A 5669-nucleotide genomic window follows, 5' to 3' on the forward strand; every position below is an offset into this window, starting at 1 on the left:
GTTGGCTTAGAGAATCCACAAAACATGTCATCTTTACTTGCTCATGACAGACATCTCCTTTTGGCAATTTTAATTAAGACTTCCCTTAGATATCACTAGATAAGAAGTGGATACACTCATGTATTAAGGAACAGGTAGCCTAAAACACTGATAACTCTGAAGTTTTTTGTGCTTGTGCTTTTGTTTTTTAGAAGCCCATATGTAGTTTGGGTCGACCAATCCTCGCCAAATGTATTAACGTATTGGTGCTTTAGAAAAGATGAAAAAAATTAAGTTGCCAAAGAGTGAATAAATTCAAAATAATTGTATAAAACAAACAAACAAAAAAACCAAACCCATACATTAGTACAGGTAGTACACTCCAGCTTCTCTGTGTATGGTTATGTTTGGGGACATTCCAGCAAAGTTAGTGTTAAAATGCTTGTTTCTTTTCTGTTGCTGATGGCAGATCTAGTTAACTGGGAAAAACAGACCTCTGTGAAGGTGAAAACAAGAAACTGTCTATGCACAAAGTACTGTCAAAAGCAGAATGGGCAAGATTTTAATATAATGGTTCACCAGTGTTTTTAATGGGGTCATATTCTTTTCTAACATCAATTAATGAAGATTGTGTTTTCCTCTAGACTTCAGTTAGCCTGCAGATGGTAAAATAATTGAGACAAGAATGAAATTGCCACTATTATTAATAGAAGGGTTTGTTAGTTTCAGTTTTCCTTTTAAAGTTGCTATGTGTGCTTCAGGAGAACATGTACATTGAGAGTGATTTCCATTCCTTCCATCACGGTAGTTTTTCCCGACATTAATTAATGAAAACTAAATTCAGTGACAACTTCCAGAGTTTGCAAATTACTTTGGAATAAAAACTGAAAGGGAGGTATTTCCCCATTTATCTCAGAGACTTTAACATTGAAGTCTTTAAAAGTCATTTAAATAGGGTCCTTGGCAACTCCCTCATTGCTGATCATTTTAGTGGAGTTGTTTAGGCAAAGAATTTACCCATTTGGGCTTTATGAGAAACAAACGGACAGTGACGGACATCATGGTTTTGCAACTTGTCAAGTATGCAACCAAGTGTGTGTAGGTTTTGCTTGGTTTCACTCTGTAGGGTGGTGGTACTTAAATCATGTTTTAGCTCAATATATGATGCAGTGATGCTGGTGGTCATTCTCTTGATGTTGGTGTTTCCGTGTCGTGCTCCTGGCAGCTGAATATCCAGGGAAAACATGTTACATTTTGCTCTCTGGTTTTTGAACTGTTGGCCTCACATTGTGGATGGTCTGTCAACCATAGTTATCCATGAAGTAACCACGCAGTCATTTTAAACAACTATTTCAGTGGTGCTTGCAATTACAATATTGATGATAAACATGCATGTTGTTCTAAAAGAAAGGATGAGGGTTATGAGAGGTATCATCATACAAAATGCAGGGAACCTCTGTTGTAGGAGGTGATACTCTGTAACCAATTTTGAATGCTGCGGGTCATTAGACTGTTGTCTTAAAAAGATGTTATATGAAGTGCCTACCTGCCCCTCTATTTTGTTTTGTTTTTGTCTGTTTGTTTTGCATTAAAAAAAATAGCATGCATCTTTAACAGTGTATAAGAAAATCCATTCAGGAAGAAAAAAGTCAAAGCAAAAAAAAAAAGTCAAAGCAAACAAAAGCTTCAGGCTGTCTGGTGAACTTCAGAGCATTTACTTGCTGCTGTTTAGGCACAAAAAAAAAGACTGTCAAGTAGTTTTCTGAAACAATGGCCATTTTCATTATAGGAGTTTTAAAAATATGCTTAAATTTAAAATCAAACTTTTTTCAAATGCTAAAGGTTTGTCTGGTCTGTGTGCAGCTGTCAGGTTACTTGGCTTGGTTTGTTTAAATTGGAGATCTGTAAAGTAAGGATTAGTCTGATTAATCTGTAAGGTAAGGATTTCCTCTTTGTACACTTAGGCCTGCCAGATCTGGTCCAGGGCAGTTCTGGGCACTGATGTCATATACTTTAGGTGTCATATTTTAGCAACTGTTGATTAACACTTTTTCCTGTCAGCAAAGCTGGATACATTTGTCAGTGAGAAAGTGGTGGGAAAAGAAATGACCACTTCTCGTCGTGTTGTCACATCTCCAAGCAGTTGTGGTATTAAGCTCTGCTTTCTTCGCACTCGGTATGCAGAATGAATGAGGCTGTTCTAGCAGGACTTCTGTTTTTATAGTTAACCGAGCTTTGAAATTGTCTCCTAAATCATCCTTGCCAATAGCATTAACTACCCTTTTGCTGGTAGTCAGAGATTATTCTACAGTAAGTTAAAGGGTAACTCATCTTCTTCTGTGATGACAGGAAACATGGAGGGATGTAAAAGATAATGGCTAATTCAAAGCAGATCACTCCACTCTGCTTCTGGAAATCCATCAACTCCATTCAAACGTAGATTTGAAATTTTGCAACTTTGAAAGCTCCTTCCCTTTCGCTGCCTCAGTAAATTGTTATCTGGGGGGAGGATGATGCAGATGCCCTTGAATTATGATGCCTTTCATTACAAAGGGGTGAATTGCACATCAGCCTGACATTCAGAAGCCTGAAGGATTCAACTACTGTGCTTTTTTTTGTGCTTGAAAAAAAAGGTAAAAAGTGGATGCAAAATGGACAAGTGATGTGGTACTAAGGAAAGGTCTTTATCCTTCCTTCTCATTTTGCAGAAACAAGCACCTGAAAATGCATCATTGAAAAATGTACTCATGCAAAGATGAGTCATCCCAGCTGTAAGGCTGGAGTCGGTACTGAGGTGACGGGGCAGGTGGAGCAGCAGAACAGCAGGTGAATTGATCCTTGAGTAAACACCTGTGTTTGCTTTTTGGTTTATTTTCTTTTTAAAGAGAGCTGCAGCAAAAGAACAGGGAAAATCTGATGTAATAGCAAGCCATAAAAGGATATTTCAGAGGGGTGATTTTTCTTAGAAACAAGCTGTACCTAGCTCTCTTCACTTGACAGTTCCATCCATACTTCCTTGCTCATCACTTGAAGTTGCTTCTGATATGCAGAAGCTAGTTGTTTTGCCTGACAGCCAGGTAGTTGCTGTTGTCGCTGTCTGCTTCAGAGAAATTGGGTGAACAATTGGCTGGCAGGTCAGGCTCAAAGGGTTTATAGTAAATGGGGTTACGTCGGGCTGGCGGCTAGTCACTAGTACGGTTCTCCAGGGCTCCATTTTAGGGCCAGTTCTCTTCAATGTTTTTTATAAAGGATCTGGATGCCAGACTAGAATGCATACCAAACAAGTTTGCAGATGGTACTAAATTAGGAGGAGCTGTTGAGAGGCCTTGACAAAGAGAGATCTCTCTAGAGAGAGATCATGACAAATTCAAGGACTGGGCAGTCACCAACTACATGAAATTTAGCAAGAGCAAGTGCTGTTTTCTGCCCCTGGGATGGGGCAACCCTGGATATACACACAGACTGGGGGATGAGAGGCTGGAGAGCAGCTCCACGGGAAGGTATTCTGGGAGATGTGGGCAATAGCAAGTTGAACACGAGTCACCAGTGTGCCCTGGCAGCCAAAAGGGCCAACTGCATCATGGGGCGCATCAGGCACATCACATCTGATGGCACAGCACTGCTAGCTGGCTGAGGGAAGGGGTTGTCCTGCTCTGCACTGGTGTGGCCTCACCTCGAGCACTGTGTGCAGTTTTGGGTGCCACAATGTAAGAAAGACTTAACTCTGTTAGAGTGTGCACTAAGGAGGGCAACAACGATGATGAAAGTTCTAGAGGGGATGACATCAAAAGCAGCTGAAGACACTTGGCTTGTTCTGCTTGGAGAAGAGAAGGCTGAGTCTATGAAGTGATGTTTACTGTGTATGCAGAGGTGCGACCGACAAAGCATTTCTACTGAGTGTGGACTTGTTCTAGATCAAGATTGTTACCCTTAATTTTCTTGCGACATAATACTTCTGGCAAGACCAAGTAAAGCACATGAAAATTCAGACTCAAATTCCGTGCTCATGGGGAAGCTTGGTGATGAAAAGGCTGGCTGGAGACAGGAGGAACCTACTTTGTTAAGTCTCCAAAACACCCTGTAAAACACTGTGTCCAAGACAAAATTTAAGAGGAGACACCTGTTCTGAGAAGCTCCTTTTGGAGGTAGATGCAGAGTCCAGATGCTTCTGTTACAGCAACTCTTAATCTTTGAGTACAGAAGTAATTTACTTAGGCAGCATTTAGATATGATAGTCACGGGCACTATAAAAAAAACTATGAAGTAGAATGTTTTTGCTAGGCAATGATTATAATTACTCGCAACTCTTGACACGTATCATGTAGCGTGAACCATTTTTAATTTCCTGAGAACAATGCAACTTAAGATATCTTTCTTCATCAGGCTGTTTGATTTATTAGAAAACTGCTGGATCCATGTATCAAAAACTCTGTTACTGATCATTGTGCATCATTCCTACTGTGAAAAAGAGGGAAACGTGGTAGCTTGTGTGTGTTTAAATGCAAACATTTTAACATGCTATACATCTCTATCAGCTCTGCCAAAGATAAATCAAAATTCAATGCCATCCCTTCACAGTCATTGTAAAACAGAATAGGAGTTGTATTATTGAAGTGGTTCCACTGCTACCACATGCAAAAGAGATTTATTGAAAAGAGGGGAAAAAAACACTAATGTAATAAACAGATTTACAGTAAAAAACATTATTACAGTGTAGCTACACTGTTTAACAAATGCCTTACAGAAAACTATACGATGTGCCAACAAGTCTATGTTGATTTTTTCTTTGCAAGCTGATTGACAGTGATGAAATTAATCTTAAAATAGATGTATTTCCAGTACAAGTAAGAGTTTTACCAAAGGAATTTGTTTGACTTATCCCTTACAAATTCAAAATGTTGTTACTTGAGAATCAAGCAGTTCTTTTTGGTTCCAGAACGTTAAATGATTGGGAGGGGGGAAAGGGGAGGATTTATTTTTATGATTATTTTTAAAGGTGGTAGGAAATAAGATAACCACATGCCAAAAAAGTTTAAGTTTTGTACAAATGTTATGACAAACTCTGCTGCCTTCAGAGGGCTTGGACCAATCCTTATGACTCATCCTCTTTAATAAATAAATAGTAAATCCCTGAATGAGCACATCGACAAATTTTCATCCATTTTAGGATAAATCAGGGAAGGATACATTGTGAAAAGTAGCTATTGGCTGAAAAGCTTATAGCTGTTTAATAAAACAAGTGATTGGTGTGTTTTTGTAGTGAAGATGTACACTTGCTTTTTTTTCCCAGATAATATGCCTACATTTTTCTGACTTGCAGTGTAGTTGAGGTGTTTAACAGTAGCTTTCATAATTTATGGCTTGCTGGGTGACATTTTATTTCCTATTCAAGGTAGTAACAGCTCAGATTCTTCAGCTAATCACTTCTGTAAGTAAAACTGATGCACTGGATGTTTATAGAGCAATTTTCAGGCCAGGGTCTTTGAGATATTCAAATTACCAAGAAAACCATGTGGACAAACACAACCTGGTGCATGCAGATACATATGAGTCAGAGAAGATTAAAGAAGGAGGCTATAGCTGTAATGTCTAGACTAGCGTTTGTAACTTCTAATACACTGCTAATGCGGGTCTGTTTTTTCAAACAGAGGTGTTCAAAGGGAGCTTAAGGTCTATTATGAATTTTCCCC

General features: G+C 38.9%; 1 protein-coding gene across 11 annotated transcripts in view; it reads left to right on the forward strand.

Moving 5' to 3' along the window:
* RET (ret proto-oncogene) overlaps positions 1-5669 on the forward strand; it is a 127679-nt gene that overhangs the window by 56001 nt on the left and 66009 nt on the right. The window lies entirely within an intron of this gene.

Source organism: Anser brachyrhynchus (genome assembly GCF_964034855.1).
Source record: "Anser brachyrhynchus genome assembly, chromosome: 6".
NCBI classification, from domain to species: Eukaryota; Metazoa; Chordata; class Aves; order Anseriformes; family Anatidae; genus Anser; species Anser brachyrhynchus.